The 17,159-nt window shown below is 47.2% G+C and overlaps 1 long non-coding RNA gene across 1 annotated transcript; it reads right to left on the bottom strand.

Annotated features, from left to right (window-relative positions):
* Nucleotides 1-10,127: 10,127 nt before the first annotated feature.
* On the bottom strand, nt 10,128-16,896 carry LOC128781162 (uncharacterized). The gene is made up of 3 exons (XR_008427057.1): nt 16,803-16,896; nt 14,660-14,904; nt 10,128-10,314 (listed from the first exon to the last, which is right to left on the bottom strand). It is a non-coding gene; the product is annotated as an uncharacterized lncRNA (long non-coding RNA).
* Nucleotides 16,897-17,159: the final 263 nt, after the last annotated feature.

Raw genomic sequence — 17,159 nt, 5'->3', positions numbered from 1 at the left:
AGAAAGGTGAGGGGGAAATACAGTCGATAATAGTGGGACAACTTTACACAGTGATAGAGGGTTATTACATACAGTGTGGTGTGCCCATCGTACGTAAGCTATATAAATGTTGAATCACGTGGCTGTACACCTGTACAACTAATATGATATCATATACCAACTATACTTTAATTTAAATTTTTTTTTTAGTTTTTTAAAAAAGAAGTCCTCTTACTAGAGCACAAGAGGGATGAAGTCTCCCACTCTCCCTTGCTACCCCGCCAGGTGCTGCCCCACAGGTGTATGGGAGTCCAGGGTTGCTTTATTTTCCCAGGTAGCAGAAGTTCCTCCTTTTCTGGCTCCATGACTCCATAAGGCATTGCAAACAAGGGAGGGGGGCCTTCAAGAGTGACCTTCAAGCTGCCCATTGGGTAGTCTTCAGTGAGCTCAGAGCGAAATGGGAAGCATGAGAAAGCTCAGGCTGTCTATTCTTACAGAATGAGTCACACTGAGCAGAGGATGTAAAATATTAAGCATCTCAAAAAAAAAAAAACCCCAAAACAAAAACCATCGCAGCTCAGAGCACTCTGATAGCTTAAATGCCAGCCAGCACCCCAGGAAGCAGGGACTATGCTGTGTGGTGTGGCAGGAAGTCACAACCCCTAAGGCTTGGGCGACTGGGGAAATGGTGAGAGCGTCACCACAAAGAGAACAAGTTATAAATTGCCAATTACATCAATTACTGGCTGTGCAAATCAGTGGAAAAGGTGACGCCAGAGAAATAATTGATTTAGCTGGTTCGTGACTGACAAGGAAATTAACAAAGTTAATGACAAAATGAATGATCAATTGGCCACGAGTAGCAACTCAGCAAACATCAGCAGAGATTCTTGCAATGAAAAAAACCTGCCAGATCCCCTTCCTCCTTTCTTCCCAGGACTGTGAGTGGATGGAGGTGCATAAGTGAACATGTGTGCAAATACACATGGATGCAAGTTCAATGAAAGGGAGGATTCTATGAGATTTTCTGTCTCTTTGTGCCTCATGTATCTTTGCCAGAGAGCCATGGAAAGATGCTATGCTCTGCATTTCTTAGCTTTTTCTCTGAAATCGAGCCAGTCTCAGCTATTCCATAGCTTTTCAACCATCGCTATCTGGAAAGATTAATAGTTGTAACAATGACAGAGAGAAGAAGAGAAGTATAATCATAGTCACAAGGATATAATAACATCCTCTGACTTTGTGTTCTTTAAAATCTCTCCTATACATTATCCCATCTGCAGCCATCAATACCAGGTGCTACGGAGAAAACAAGTGACGGCAAAGCACTTGGTAAATAATTAAATACCCGTCATCCATCCTGGTAGAGTTCTAAAGGAAAATAGCCTTCAGCGAATTTAAGGGCCTCCACCATAAATAAACCACCATAAAATCTGTTAACACCAGTCCTCCCTTGAAATTGTTGTTCTGTCTTTTTAAAATGTTGCCTTGCAGAACTGAAAGAGCAACGGTTTCAAAACAAGTGGACAAAGAGCTCTACCGGGCTCCTTAGGCGAGAACAAAGAGAGCGATATTAACATTTCATTGCGCCGGCTCCTTCACCAACTCATTTTATGACACTGGTTTTTCTCCTTGACCTTTTAGCCAATATACAGTCATGCTACTCCTGGGGACACTCCCCCACCCCAACCTGTTTAGGAAACATTACCCAAGATATTTCCCCCCATCCTTTTAAAAACTGTGATAATTACCATATAATCTAAAAGGTTAAAAACCACCTACATCTTGATGTACGTGTTTTCAAAAAGAATAAGCCAGGTACAGTTGTTAGTTTTTGTTGCTTGCCTTCTGGCTCTGAGTTAATAATACCATAGTTTATTGTAACCAATTTGCAGGTTAGTGCCTGGTGACTTCCTCTATGTAAACAAGCAGTAGTTTGCCTTTTCATCACTTTGCTTTTATGCTTGTTTGATACTGTGAATAACCAACTGACAGTTTTGTAATAAAGGACAAATTCCCCTCCCCCCAGGGAATGACACATCCTTAGATAGGAAATGGGCTGAGCCTTGAGTCTCAGAAGCAAGAAGGGGATTTTCCCCGATTGCTGATTCTGATATGCACAGGTTTGGTTAGAGGGGTGATTCCTCAGGACATCCTGGGGCGGTAGCCAGTAAACTTCCTTGGGTGCAGCCACCTGGGCCCTAAGGGGGTATCTTGGGGCACCCAACGTGAGCCAAGGGACAGCGATTTCCTTTTCTGAGTGACTCAGGATGCAGAGGCATGATGGCAGAACCGCGATGGTGAGTTTACCAGTGGTTGTAAATCATCAAAGCCTTTTTACTTGGGTGGCCAGAGACTGTATCAGAGTGTGGGATTGTGGATAAAAAAGGGGCCACATAGTAAACCTGACAAGCTCAGGGGAAGCCTGCAGAGTGGGCCTCACAAACTCAGAGACCTAAAGTTATACATAGGATGGTCTGAAACGAAAACTTTCTAACTAGAAGTGAATTGTGGCAAGTGGTCCTGCCCTAGGCCAGTATCTTCCTTGACAGAGGTCAATCTTTACCTTAAATGAGCTTGTCTGTTGTCTTTTTACATGTAGGACAAGCTACCTTTGGAATGTCAGAGTCCTCCCCTTTATCCAGACCCCTCCGGGCACAACCTCTCACTGAAGCACTAGCCTCATTGTTACCTTGTTCTCCACACACCACGGCTCTGTGCCGTGCACGTGCATTGTTAATGATCCTGCGCCAACCAAAGCAAAGGAAATCTGTTTCTCCCTATTTTACGCTTCATCTAGTCCCGGAGCTTTGTTTTCCCCTCCTCCTTCGTCTACCGCCAGTGGATTTCAGGTAACACTTCTCACGCCCCCTCCCTGGAGTGTAACGTATAAAATGAACTGCACGGCTGCCACCCTCCTGAGCACCTTCGTAGTCCGTTCAGGTACTACTTTCCGGCAATCAGTTCGGCTCAAATAAACTCATAAAAATTCCCCGTAGATGTGGATGTTTCTTGTGTCAACAAGATCACCGGATACCAGTGGGGACACCTGCCCCGTCACCGCAGATGACCTGACGTGGACGGAACGGGGGCATCCGATGGCGGGATGGCGCATTTGCAGGGATCATTTGAGCCCATGGCAAGAAGCTGAGAAAGCGTTTGGGATATTGTTAGTGGGTTTAGAAGTCTTACAACAATTGTGAATTATAAGAAAATAATTTTGAATGGTTTTTAATTGACTGTGAACGAGAACTCAATATTTAAATGCAATAAATGTTACTGATTTTTTTGAGAATGGAATGTGTTTGTGAGATGCTGTCTTAACCATGGGTGCTGGTTGGCTGCTGGGAGTGTCAGTGCGGAAGAGGATTTAACGCGGGAAGCGCTGGCGTGTGGGATACAAGAAATGACCGGCTGCCTTAAGAGGCCCAGGCACAATGTAAGTCACGACCAAGAAGTGCTCTGATTAACACCCCAGAACATCACAAGCAGATCCGTACATCCAGGCAGAGCCTTAAATCCCGCTTCCAGCAGACCGTGTCCAGACACGGCCAACTGCCCTTGCGTCGATTTGCGCAGTAAATGTCTATTGACTGCCCTTCATACCGCAGCTGTTGGTTTCGGCGCTGGAGACAGAGCACGTGCCAAAACCCAGCCTCATGCAACATCCTTGTAGCAGAAGAGAACACGCAATTAACAAATATCTCAGAGTGCCTTAATATATAATCTAGTGTCAGATGGTGATGGGTGCTGTGAAGAGAAATAAAACCAGGAATGGGGTGGAGGTGGGGGCAGGGAATGTGATGTTAGCCTGGCCAGGGGGGCCGCCTGGGGAGGCCGGGGAGCCGGGCTCTGAAGGGGGGAAGAGAATTCTGAGCAGGAGAGGCCTTCAGGCCCCCATGGTGATTCATGGTACTGTTAGGAAACCACTGTGGCTGGAGTGGATTGAGCGGCCTGAAAGGCCATAGAAGGTAGAGCAGGAGAAATGACCAGAGGCTGGGTCAGTTAGGTCCTGGGCCGGCCATGGTAAGACATTCGGGTGTCATTTTTAGTGAGATGGAAGCCATTGGAATGTTTTGAGCAGGGAAGCAACTTCATCAGATTTGCTTTGTTTGGAACTCGCTGTGCGTATTGGACGGGTGTGTCTTTATCCTTCACCAAGTCAGGGAAGTTTTCAGTCATTATTTCTTCAGACAGGTTCTCAATTCGTTGCTCTCTCTCTTCTTTTCCTGGTATCCCTTGATGCAGCGGTTGTTGAGCAGGATGCTGTCCCAGAGGTCCCTTAAACTATCCTCATATTTAAAAGTTTTTTCTTTTTGCTGCTTTGATCAGATGGTTTCTGCTACCTTGTCTTCCAAATCTTTGATTCATTCCTGTGCTTCATCTAATCTCCTGTGGATTCCTTCTCGTGTATACTTCACATTGGTTATTGTCTTCTTTATTTCTGACTGGTTCTTTTTTTTTTTTTTTTTAGGCTTACTATCTCTGTGTTGACATTCTCACTGAGTTCATCCATTCTTCCCCTAAGTTCCTTATGCATCCTTGCAACCAGTGTTTTGAACTCTGTGTCTGGTAGATTGCTCACTTCCATTTCATTTGGTTCTTTTTCTGGAGATTTCTCCTGTTCTTTCATTTGGGACGTTTCTTTGTCTCCTCCTTTTGGCTTCCACTCTGTATTTGTTTCTAGGCATTAGCTAGATCTGCTCTGTCTCCCAGGCTGGGGAGGGTGGCCTTATGTAGTAAGGCCTTATGGTGTCCTTTGGGGCCCAGTGGCCCAGTCTCTCTGACCCTCCGAGCAGGTGCTCTGGGAGTGTCCCCAGTGTGGGCTGCATGCACCCCCCTGTTGTAGCTGAGCCTTGATTGCTGTTGGCACCTCAGTGGGTGGGATTGACTCTCAGGCTGGCTGCTGTGAGGGGGCTGACAACACAGAGCAAGATTTGCCACAACAGAGTCTGGTTCCTGCCAAGACCTCCCTTTGGGTGTGTCACTTGTGTTCTGAATCCTACCCCTAGGTGTGCTGGTTCTAGGGACTCTTGGGGTGGACTTTGGTCAATGGCAGACACTGCCTGTGATGGGCCCTGGTCTACCTAGTACGAGCTTCGCGGTTTGTAGCTCTCTGTGCTGGGCCTGCATGTGGGTAGGAGGGGCCATGCTGTGAAATGAGGCCAGCTGCTAGCAGTACCCGGCTGGGTCAGCAAAAGACCCAAGGTACCCAAAGACATGCTGCCACCTGCTGGCTGCTCATAAGACCTGGACACTGAACGAGCCTCAGGCAGTAAGTGAGTTGGATAAGGCAGGGTATTAGGGAGTCACCAGGGCAGGGCAAGTGGTGTTCACCAGGTTAATACAGATTCAGATTTGGTACCAGCACTGGGTCTGAAGACACTCAGCAAAAGTCTTCGGATACACCGAGGCCGACTGCCACCTGCCTGGGGCCTGCAGAATTCTTCAGCAGGTCCGGGTCTGAGAGGGGAGCCATTGGAGTTCACAGGTCACGTGGGCAGAAGGCTCAGTATGAGACACTGGTGGTCGTCCTTCCAGCCCTCACCCTGAAGCCACACAACTCAGTTTCTCCTTCTATGTCTCTGGCGCCCGCCCCCAAAACACTCCCCCACGAGCCACTGTTCCTCTACAGAAGTTCAAGATTAGTGCCTGAGACCGAGAGTTTGTGTGCTGACCCTTTAAGAGGACTCCTGGGTTTCCAGCAGCCTCTGTCTCGCAGTGAGAGATGGAATCCCTACTGATTTTCACATCCACATGTTATGTGGCTTCCTCTTGCTGGCAGTGGTGTTCTGGGCTGGGGAACCTGGCGTGGGGCTGAGACCCCTTCCTCCTCAGAGGGGACCTCAGCAGCTGAGCTATCCCTCCAGATTCTTAACCACCACATGCGGGTGCAGGGCCCGACTGCTTTGTCTCTGTCCCTCCTGCCAGTCTCAGTGTGGCTTTTCTTTATAATCTTAGTTACAGGACTTCTGTTCAGCTAGTTTTCAGATGGTTATCCAGGTGAATTGTTCTATAATTTAGTGGTAAGTGCATTGTCTCCCTACTCCATCATCTTGACCAGATCCCTTGCAATAACACTTTACATTTAATTTTTGTATACACTCTTCAATCTGCCCCTTAAAAAAAAAAATCTGTAACAGCAGGAAAAGGACTAAATTGGACCATGGTGGAGGTGAATAACTCAAGTTTCAATAGCGACACCTACTGGCAGTAAATAGCACCAGCTGAAAAGAATTGAATTCCTGATGGAGAGTTTCCCATTTTTCTCTCCTTCAGGTGCCAGTGTCCAGAGTGAACTTTTGTATTGAATGCGCATCCCTAAAGGTTCTTGGAGCCATCTGAGGAGGGAGGGCCCCAGAGAAGGGAAAAATTTATTTTCCTGGTGCGTAGGATGGGGACCTGGAGTCATAATTTAATTTTGGCAAGAAGGATAAACTGTTCATTCTCTGAAGTAAAAGGCTCTTTGGAGAACTGGGGGCGGGGGGGGGGGGGTGGAGTTCCCTCAACTGGAATTTTCTGAGCAGTGGCTTGGGCTGTTACAAACAATTCTTTTTCCGTATAATCTGAGAGGAAGGTTGGAACGGACTCTGTCCAACAGAGGGTCTCGCCTTATCACTTTGAACTATAGAACAAAGGCAGCAGCAGGTGGGTTCACTTGCAGTGAATTTTGGTTGGCTCTTCATGTAGAGCCACTCCCAAGACCCCTAAAGAAAGAATCAGATGGAATCAGATGACCCCAGAGGGGTGTCCTCTAGAATACAGACAATACCCAGTGTGCAATGAAGCATAGATCTTTCCCCACACATTAAACCGAGCCAGAATGAAGCTAATACAAAAATACACACCAGGTTGGAATAGGAGGAAAATTCTATTTTCACAAAGAACTTGAAGACCAAACTCCTGCAAATTTAGAGGGTTGTCAGCACTGTGCTTCACGTATTTTTTTGCCTCAGACTCCAACTGGGAAGGTGATTTGCAAGCCCAACTCATAAATTTTATTTATCTTCTAATCCATGTGACATGCCCATATGATGCTGACCTTTTATGCTATTGTTATGATAAATACTTCAGGGTGGAAACATTATTTTAGCAGTGTCTTGACCATGGCCAAATGTAATGTTAGGACTGTATAAATGTAACTACTCCTTCACTAGGGGCAAGGAGCTCTACATGTGGCCCTTTGAAGGCAACCGTGAGGCTGATGTGGCCCCTGGTGAAAATGAGTTTGACACCCCTGGCCTAGAGATCAGGAGACAAGGGCAAAGGCCAGGCCTCTTGGTGAGCTTGATCCTTTACGACACACACTGAGTGCTTCTCAAGTGCTCCTCAGAGGGAAATTCTTCCACTGAGTCTGTTCAGTCCTCCCTAGTCCTTCGGCTGCCACCCCTCTGCTCATTGGACTTAGCGAGTGTTCAGATTATTGAACAGCTGGTTTCCACATAACAAGTGACCGGAGTTGAGGATGTTTTACTCTGAGTTTCCACAGATAAGGACTCAGGTAATCAGCGAATAGGATGGTTGACCCTGTGGATACCAGCCTGTCTCTTCCTTCAGCCACCCCTGCTGTCACCCAGGGGGCGCACAAACAACGTGGCAGTGGGGGCAGGGATGAGGTCACACGTGGCTCAGCTACACGGACTTCCACTCACCAGGGCTGAACTGGCTTGGTCACCGCTGAGTGCCTTATCTGCCTGCAGCAGAAACCAGCGCTGAGTCCCCCATTTCCCAGATGATCAGCCAACCACATATGTGGTGGCAGGTTGATTGCACTGGACTGCTTCCGTCCTGGAAAGGGCAAAGCTTTGGTTTTACTGGAATAAACACTTAGTCTGGATGCTGATTTCCCTTCCCTGTGAACAGTGCTGCTGCCAGAACTACTCTCTGTGGACGTACAAGATGCCTTACCCACTGTCTGGTACCCTATACGGCACGGCTTCGGATCAGTGACATCAATTCACAGCGAAAGCGGTGTGGTGATGGACTCGTATTCATGGAATTCGCTGGTCTTGCCATGTCTCCAACCACCCGAAGCAGCCGGCCTGACAGGACGGTGAAAAGGCCTTGTGAAGACTGGGTTATAGCCGCCAGCACGGTGGCAGTACTTTGCGGGAATGGGGCAGGTGTCTTCAGACGGATCTATCTGCTCCAATGCAGCATCCGACACGTGGTGCTGTTTGCCGTAGCTGGGACTCCTGGGCCGGGAATCAGGGAGCGGCACCCCTCCCTATGGCCTCTAGCGACTCACTAGCAGAATTGTGCTTCCAGTTCCCACAACTCCATGCTCTCCAACCCGAGAGGTCTTGGTTCCAGGAGGAGGAATGTTACCACCAGGAGACACAACAATGACTGCACTCACCTGAAAGCTGAGGTGGCCACCGAGTCACTCTGGGCTCCTCAGGCCTCTGAGTCACCAGGGAGGACGAGAGCTGTGGTGTTGGCTGCGGTGACGGACCCTGACTACCAAGGGGAGACTGGATGGCCCGTCCACAGTGGAAGTGAGGAGCATGTCTGGAATACAGGAGACCCCTAGGGCATCTCCTAGTGCTATATTGCCCTATGATTAAGGTCGATGGAAAGTTACAGCCCAATCCAGGCAGCCTAGGCCCTGCTCCAAGCAAAGAACCACAGCCAGCTGAGATGCTTGCTGAAGACTCAAGCATCGCAGAGCCGGGAGCAGAAGAAGGTAGTGGTAATACCAGCTGTGAGTTCATGAGCAGTTACAGAAACAAGGACTTATCATGGCCACAAATTTTGTTATAAATCTGTGTGTGTGTATATACATATATTAAGCGAATACCTTTCTTTTCTCTCTCCTTGTTCCCTTATTACATCATGTAAGATGTACTGACTTTAAGGCAGTATAGTCACAGGCTGTATAACACAAAGATATCTGGAAACCTGCACACGTATTAATTCAAATTTACTAAATAATGCCCGAGGGCTTCCCCCCAGGCTTTAGCAAAGCAAATTCCTGTGTAGGAGAGGGTTGGTTTCCTGGAGAGAACCTCTTTCTTCAAAGGTGGTTTGGAGGACAAACAAGATTCATAAATTATCTCTTTGGCACAAATGCCTTCGAAGAGGGAGGATAAAAAATGGAATTTTTTATGAATTCGGGATTCGGGGCTCACGGTTGTGTGACATTAAGGAAAACGTTCTACCTCGCTATGTCTCACTTCCCCATAGCGAAGACTCCCTACCAAATCCTCAGGAGCCTGACTCCTGGGCTTCCCGGGCCGTCACCATTGCTGACGAACATGTGATCTGGAGCAAAGGAACCTCCGTGTACTTCAGTTTCATCGCCTGTTTAATAACGATATAATGGTTCAGGTTACCATGTGTCCTGGTTTGCCTGGGACAGTCCTGACTGCTCTTGGTTGTTCTGCTGTAATTATTAGTAGTGTCCTGTTTTCGGTGATAAACACAGGCTCACTCTAATAATAGGAACAGTACATTACGGGGTTGCTAAGAGTGCTGTTGGTTTTTATGTGGAAGGTGTTTCAGCCGGTCAGTCACGCTCCTGTTCATCCTTTCGGTGTGTTTCAGTGCCTCCGGTGCTCCGGGCACTTTCCTTGGGGCCAGGCTCTATGAGAAACAGGGCAGACGCCTGGGGTCTGGGGCCTGGGGCCTGGGGCCTGGCACGGTGGTTAAGTGCACGGGCTCGGGTGCTAGACTACACTAGCACGAATCCTGGCCCTACTCTCTGTGTGACCTCAGCAAGTAATTGGAGTTCACACCTGTCCTGTGGCTCCTTATGAAGATGGAATGGGTTCATATTGGCAAAGCACTGAGACCAATACCTGGTGCACATAAGTGCTACATGAATATTCATTATGTAAAATAAATGGAATTTTCATCCTAAATGGCAGGACGATTGGATGCATTGGTATATTGGTTATATGCATTTATACTGGAGATTTGCCTTTTGAAACTAAAGTCGTTCATGCTGGTGGTCTTCCCAAAACAAAGGGAGCCTCCTCCTGAGGGGTTGTGGGGGCTCCTCGACTTCCACAGCCAGAAGCCTCCTAGGAACTTTAGGGGGCATTTTTTTTCTAATTAAGAAAAAAGTGACAGTCCCCTCATATTCTCACAACAAGCATAGAAAAGTAGTTATTATTACTATGGTTCTTGTAAGGAAACTGAGGCTCGAAGAACCTCCAGGGTCACAAAGCTTTGGTCTTCCTGGTAAAGTCTTTAGCAAAGTGTTAAAGCGCACGTGGCATTGAAGTGTTCGCTAGGGGGCAGCAAGAAAGCTTCATTCACCAAATCAGGCCAGAACAGGTCCAAAAAACCACATTGTCAAAGCCAACGTGAGTAAGTGAGATCCTTCCATTCCTGGAGACAGAAAAACTAAAATCAGTGAAACCTTAGCCAGAACGCAGGCAGTCTAGTGCCACAGACCGCATATATTAAAAAACCGCGGTGGCGGGAGGAGCAGAGACCCTGAAGCCGATGCGTGCTGTGCACCCAGCAGCCAGCCCTTACCTCCCGGGGGCTGGGACAACACTCGCACCGGTGTGCCACCTGCAGCCTGATCAGGTCTGACTTAGGGTTTAAGGGCCCTCTCCACCCACCAGCTCCCAGGCTTCCACAGGTTTTGCCCATCACTGTTTCCACCATCCACAAGCACACACAGGAACACTTTATTTTATGTCAAGAGACTCCAAACATTTCAAATGGCTAATGCGTGCGGGTCTAATTCCGGCTTTGCCGCGGGAAACCTGAGCACCCTGACGGCCGCCGTTTGCTGTAATATCTGCGCACCCATGCACTTAGCGACGCTTCCGCCCTCACCCGCAGCCTCTCGGAATGTGCAAAATGTGTCTGCTGAATATCCTAATCCTTTTTACTCTGAGTGCCTTTTTCCCTGGAGCCTCGCAAGTGCTGTCTACTAATGGCCTATTTTTAAGGGTCTCCTTGAGACAGGAGATGACATGTAGGCTTTAAATCTAATGGCATCAGAGCCCGTCCCCATTTTAAACATTTCTAAAACGCTCCGAAAGAGGCCCAGAGCAATGGCCTCGCCTCACCCTTGGTTTCTCGCGTGTCCTAGGGCATTCCGACTGCGAAGGTGCCCTTCGAACTCCGGCGAGGGCTGCAACTGCGGATGGCACGTCTAACTGGGGGCTGATGTCCCTGACGCAGGTCACAAGCCTTGGACCCATCACCTCCCAGTCTCCTCTGATCTCTGTTTTACGCAGATCCAAAAGGAGGGGAATACAGAGCGACGACAGGAAATCTCAGAATTGTAACACAGAAGAAAACATCCTCTTTAAATATCAATCATTTTCAATGTATAGTTTTAAGGATGTGTTCATGTTGCTTCACAGCTCTCACAAGGAAAACGTCCTTTCCTGTCCCGATTCTGTTCCAGGACCTCTCTTAGCTCAGGTCAGGGGTGAGAGCTCGCCCGTCTCCGGCCACAGTGGTCGCCCACCGCAGGGACATTGCAAAGGCCCCACTGCCATCGCTGCTAGCTCAGCCTCCGGCTACCCCCATCGACCACCACAGGGGTGATCCGGGGCCCGAGGAGCCGCTGCCTTCACCCATGCTGCTGCCGGCCCCGCAGCCCTCGTCAGGGTGCTTTGTTGGCCTTCTTGGCCGGGGGCCCGACACGCAAGCCCTCGTGCCTGCACCTCCAGCCGAGGTTCCGGAGCCTCCCGTGGTGGGGACCCTGCTGCCCCCGCCGTCGCCCTCACAAGTGCGCCAGAACTACCACCCAGAATGCGAGGCAGCCCTCAACAAACACATCCACCTGGAGCTCCCGCCTTCTACGTGTACCTGTCCCTCGCCTTCTACTTCGACCTCCGGGAAGTGCCCTTGAAGCACTTCGCTGCCTTCTGCTTGTGGCAGTGGAGGGAAGAACGCGAGCAAGCCCAGGTGCTGATGCGGCTGCAGAACCAGCGAGAGGGCGCGTCCGCCTGGGCGATATCCCGAGGCCTGACCGTCGCCGCTGAGAAAGCGGCTGGAGGTCCAGGAAACCCGCCTTGCAAATGGAGAGGATGGTGAACCGGAGCCTGCTCAATCTATTCCCCCTGGCTACCACCAAGAACGACGTCCACCTGTATGATTTCCTGCGCATCACCACCTGCGCCAGGATGTGAAGTCCATCAAAAACTGGGTAGCCAGTATCATCACCCTGGGCAAGCTGGGGGCCACGGAATCCAGCCTGGCGGAGTACCTCTTTGACAAGCTCGCCCTGGGCGACAGCAAGAACTGAGCCTGGACTGCCTTCAGGGTGGCCACAGGGTGACTTCCCCTGGTCACCGGCCCAGCACCCCTATTGCCACATTGCCCTTGCAAAGTGTTCACTTCAGTGTTTATGTTCAAGTTTTACCATTTCTTCCAATAAACTTATTGGTTCCTAAATTTAAAAAAAAATTAAAGTCAGAGGTGAAGTTCCGTTGAGTAAACTCCGTGCTCTGCTCCAAACCCTACGGTTCTCTCAGTGGGCAGTTCTGGAGTAACTGTTACCCTGGGGCTGGGTGTTACTCTTTTTGACATTGGGTTGTGAATTTCTAACTCTTGAGATGCCAGGCAAAAACACAGTGAGCGAAGAAAAGGACAAAAGGATGAAGAGCCTGAGAAAATGTGCTTTTTCCCTGGAAGCCCTTTCTGTCTTCGTGCCATGGGGAAGAGCTGACCCACCAAAAACCCATTTATAATCAGTGTTAGTGAAACTGGGAGCTTTGGGGCCCTGAACGGAGGCAAAAGTGGCAAATCTTGATACATTTTGCAAAAGGGAAGGCACAGTATTTTAAATAGTTGAGATACAGAATGTCATATATTAATTGCTAAAGTGATATGGGTCTACTTAAGGCAGTGTTTAAAACAAATGTTACAAGGATACAGTCCTGTTAAAAAGTATATACGTTATACACACATTTGGGGAAGGGATTCACTCTTGCTGGGAATGGTCAAAGCCACACAGTCTCACTGGGCTGTGTCCTACTGTTAACTCCTGATGGAGAGAGAAGCCCAGGAGAGAGGCAGGCATTTCAACATCATCACCCAACCGGCCATGTTGGTCTCGAGCACTTTCTCCAGAGGACTACAGTTTCTCTGTCTCCTAATGTAGCCTCCAGAGTGACATTCCTACCCTCTCCAGTGCTTCGCCAGGGGTGGAGGAGGCTGGAGCTGTGCATGGATGGGGCTTGAGAGGAGCCAGCGTGGGAACTCACACAGAAACTTTCTGAGTTATTAGACTTGCCTTCCTCCTCCAGCTCCAGCACATCAGGGTTGCAACTTGGTTTTCCTTTGGCAGTGAGATGCATCCAATTGGCCGCAAGGCACTCATCCTGCATTTATTGCTCCATGCAGGCAAATCGGTCTGTTTACCTGCTCTAAAAACACTGTGACCTGAGGTTGTGCCACAAGAATGTGTAAGAAAGTCAGACACACAGGACATGTGGGAGCTTCTGGGGCTTCCTGACATCCAGGAGCAGGGCAATAAGTCACGATGTACTCAATACTCAGGTTTTTATTCTATAGCTCTGTACCATTTACAATATCATTTTTGTGCCTGCTTTGGCAATACGTACAGTATATGAAATTATTTTGACCAGCATCATAATCATTGGGAGGCAGCCTCGTTTGGTGGGAAACACATCGCTTTGGAGTAAAGCAGAGCTGTTTTAACTTAAGTGCCTCCCCTAAACAATCCTGGAAACTCAGGAGCTGAACACTTTATTCCTCCCCAGTCCATCCCTCACTGGCAAATGTGATACCCAGCCATGCAGAGTGAGAGAGACCCTACTCAAGTTCATACGAGAGTACCTGGTCTGAGGAACACGCTTTGAGAACCAGAGACCTAGCAACTATTATCACCTTACTGCGTTTAGTCTTCTTAAATAGGACACCAATTTCCCATTCATACTGAGGTCTTGATTTCCTTTTTCTGTCTGTGTCAGAATTTTAAAATTACTTCCTTGAAAAAATCTGTCTTGGGTTATTAATGCTTTTTATTTCTATTATGAATAAAGTATTTAGTCATAAAGGTTCACTCAGTGCAGCGATGCATTTGATGTGTGTGGATTTCTCTTATATTCTGCAACTCTAACTTTTTCATTTCCTTCCTTTGGTTGTGTTTGTTGACTTTGCTAGGTATGCAAATAATAGTGTTAACAGGGACATTAGCCAAAGCAAGTGCAGCTTTGCTCTTTCCTCCAATCACCTGTTACACGGCAATCTTCCCTGCCCTGCGCTTGGACGAAATCTGTGGCAGGTCTCCTGATTTCTGTAGCTGATCTTAGGTGGGCGTGATACTAATAGTCCTTAACCATTGCTCCACCTGGGCCCCCAGCCTATCAGAACCCAAGGGCTGCAGCAGGCTGCTGGGGCCCCCTGCTGGGCCAGGCAGCGGCCTCTTTAATTTCTGTATTTTGAGGCCTGTGGAGGATCCCAGGAGAAGGGTCAGGGCAGTCGTGTGTGTGTGTGTGTGTGTGTGTGTGTGTGTGTGTGTGTGTGTGTGTGTGTGTGTGTGTGTGGCTGGGGCATTTACCATCTGGTACAGAAGGACTTATGGATTAATATTTTGAGGATCGGTCCAGCCATGCTGTTGTGGACTCGCTCGGGATCGGCCTTATTCTTAGGTATTAAAGGAACCCTCTGGCCATGTCCAGTGCCAAGTCACTGGTCACGGTGTTATCTCATGTTAGTCAAAAGGCTCCCCATCACTTACCATCAAAGCCTTTCCTCCAGCCCAGCTTGAGGAAAGGAGAGAAGACAGGGTCTCTGTTTGGCCGGTCCGCCCCTCTTTCCCGGCATGACTGGCAGCTCCGGGTTGGACCGGGCTGGGAATCGGGGAGGCACTGATTGGAACCAGGAAAGGGGGGACTTCACAGACACAGGTGCACTGGTGTCTTTGACGGTCGCAGTAGAGATGCTGTCTGTAAACGCAGATGGCTACTGCCCACATTCCTGAGCCTGTAGTAAATAAACCCAAGTGTGTTAACTGGGGCTGTGGTGGTGAGAATAGACCGGTAAGTAGCAGGTAGGTTCAAGTGTTGATACCGCCACCAACTGGGCACAGAATGTAACGCAGCACCTTACAGCAAGTTGGGCAATAATCTATAATTTTAAAAAATACCATTATTTTTTATTTTTTAAATATATGTTATTGATTATGTTATTAAAGTTGCCCCATTCCCTCCTTTTATCCTCCTCTGCCCTGAACAGCCCCCTCCCACCAGCATTCCCTCCTGCCCCGAGTTAGTTCATGTCCATGGGTCGTACAAGAAAGTTTTGGCTTCTCCATTTCCTATACCATTCTTAACCTCCTGCTGTCTATTTTGTGCCTACCATTTATGCTTCTTATTCCATGTACATTTTCCCCCCTCTCTCCCCTCCCCCACCCCGCTGATAACCCTCCGTGGGATCTCCATTTCTGTGATTCTGTTCCTCTTCTAGTTGTTTGCTTAGGTTTTTTTGTTTTTGTTTGTTTCTATTTTAGGTTCAATTTTTGATAGTTGTGAATTTGTTGTCATTTTACTGTTCATATTTTTGATCATCTTTTTCTTAGATAAGTCCCTTTAACATTTCATATAATAAGGGCTTGGTGATGATGAACTCCTTTAACTTGACCTTATCTGGGAAGCACTTTATCTGCCCCCCTATTCTAAATGATAGCTTTGCTGGATACAGTAATCTTGGATGTAGGTCCTTGCCTTTCATGACACCTTTGAAAAAGAGTTTGGTAAAAAAAATTAAGAGAAAAAGGAATAGCTAAAATGTGTGTATGTGTACTTAAAATAATTTTCAATGATCAAGCCACATTACCAAGAAATGCATATCATTCAGAAAAAAGGAAGAGAAAGGAAATGGAATCCCTCAACCCTAATATAAATGTGGTTAAAATTTTGGCATATTTTCTTCTAATACTTTCCTGTAATAACAGTAGTAATTACTAGGTGTCATTTAGCAAGCTGAATGTTATATGCCAAACACTTTTCTAAATGTTTTTAAAATATTCTCTCAACAGGAAGATGAATAAATAAAATGTAGTATACACATAAAATGGAATGTTATTCAATGATAAAAGAGTGTGAATTCTGGTGTATTCTACAAAATGGATAAACCATGAAAACATTATGCTAAGTGAAATAATCCACACAAAAAACCAAATATTGTATAATTCCACTTATATGAGGTACCTACAATAGGCAAAGTCATAGAGACAGAAAGTAGAACAGAAATTTGTAGGGGCTGGGGGAAGAGGAGAATGGGGGTTAGTGTTTAATGAGTAAAGTTTCTTTGGGGATGATCAAAACTTTTGGAAATGGATAGTGGTGATAACTGTACAATATTCTGAATGTCCTTAATGTCATTCAATTGTGCACTTAAAAATGGTTAAAGTGGTAAGTTCTGTTTACCACAAAAACATATTCTCATTCAAACCTCCTAACAACCCAATCAGATGAGTTACGCAACTCATAAATGGATTTGAACAGACTGACTAGCGAGCCCAGATTCTTTGCCCCTGTTTTTAAAGAGAGAGAGAGAACGTTATAATGAAACTCCACATACCCATCACCTGGCCTCACCTGTGATCTGTTTACGGCCGATCTTATCTGTTCCTGCACCCACTCTCTGCCTTACCCCTTGGGTATTTTGATGCAATTCTCAGACATCACTAATCTGTAAATAAGTATACATCTCTGAAAGAATAGTTTTAAAAATAAATAAATAAAAGAATCATTTTAAACAGCTTTGTAACCCTGAAAAAGAAAATCTAACCATTTCTTAATATCATTGATTATTCAGTTACTGTTCATATTTCCCAAATTGCCTAATAATTTTTTAAGTTTGTTTGAATTAAGACTCACATGCAGCCCATACAATGCATTGGTCCTTATGTTCCTAAGTCTTCCGACACGAAGTCCCCCCTCCATCTTCTGTTCTTGTCGTTCTGGGTTTTTTGTTTGTTTGAATGATGTACCTCATGTGTCCTGCAGTTTCCCCCAGGTCAGATTTTGCTCTTTGAACCCTACAGAGTCGATCGATGTGTTCCTTTGTCCCCTGTGATTCCTGACACTGGTGGTTATATCTGGAGGCTTCACCAGTGTCAGGGTCTGCTGTTTTGGCAAGAAGAAGTCACAGGAGGTGTGCTCCGTACTCCCATCGGGAGGCCAGAATATCCAGGTGCCTGTTTTGTTGTTCATGATGTTAGCTGTCATTGGTGA

This window comes from Desmodus rotundus, chromosome 6 (assembly GCF_022682495.2).
Source record: "Desmodus rotundus isolate HL8 chromosome 6, HLdesRot8A.1, whole genome shotgun sequence".
Taxonomy (NCBI): Eukaryota; Metazoa; Chordata; class Mammalia; order Chiroptera; family Phyllostomidae; genus Desmodus; species Desmodus rotundus.
This window is presented reverse-complemented; position numbering and strand designations above follow the sequence as displayed.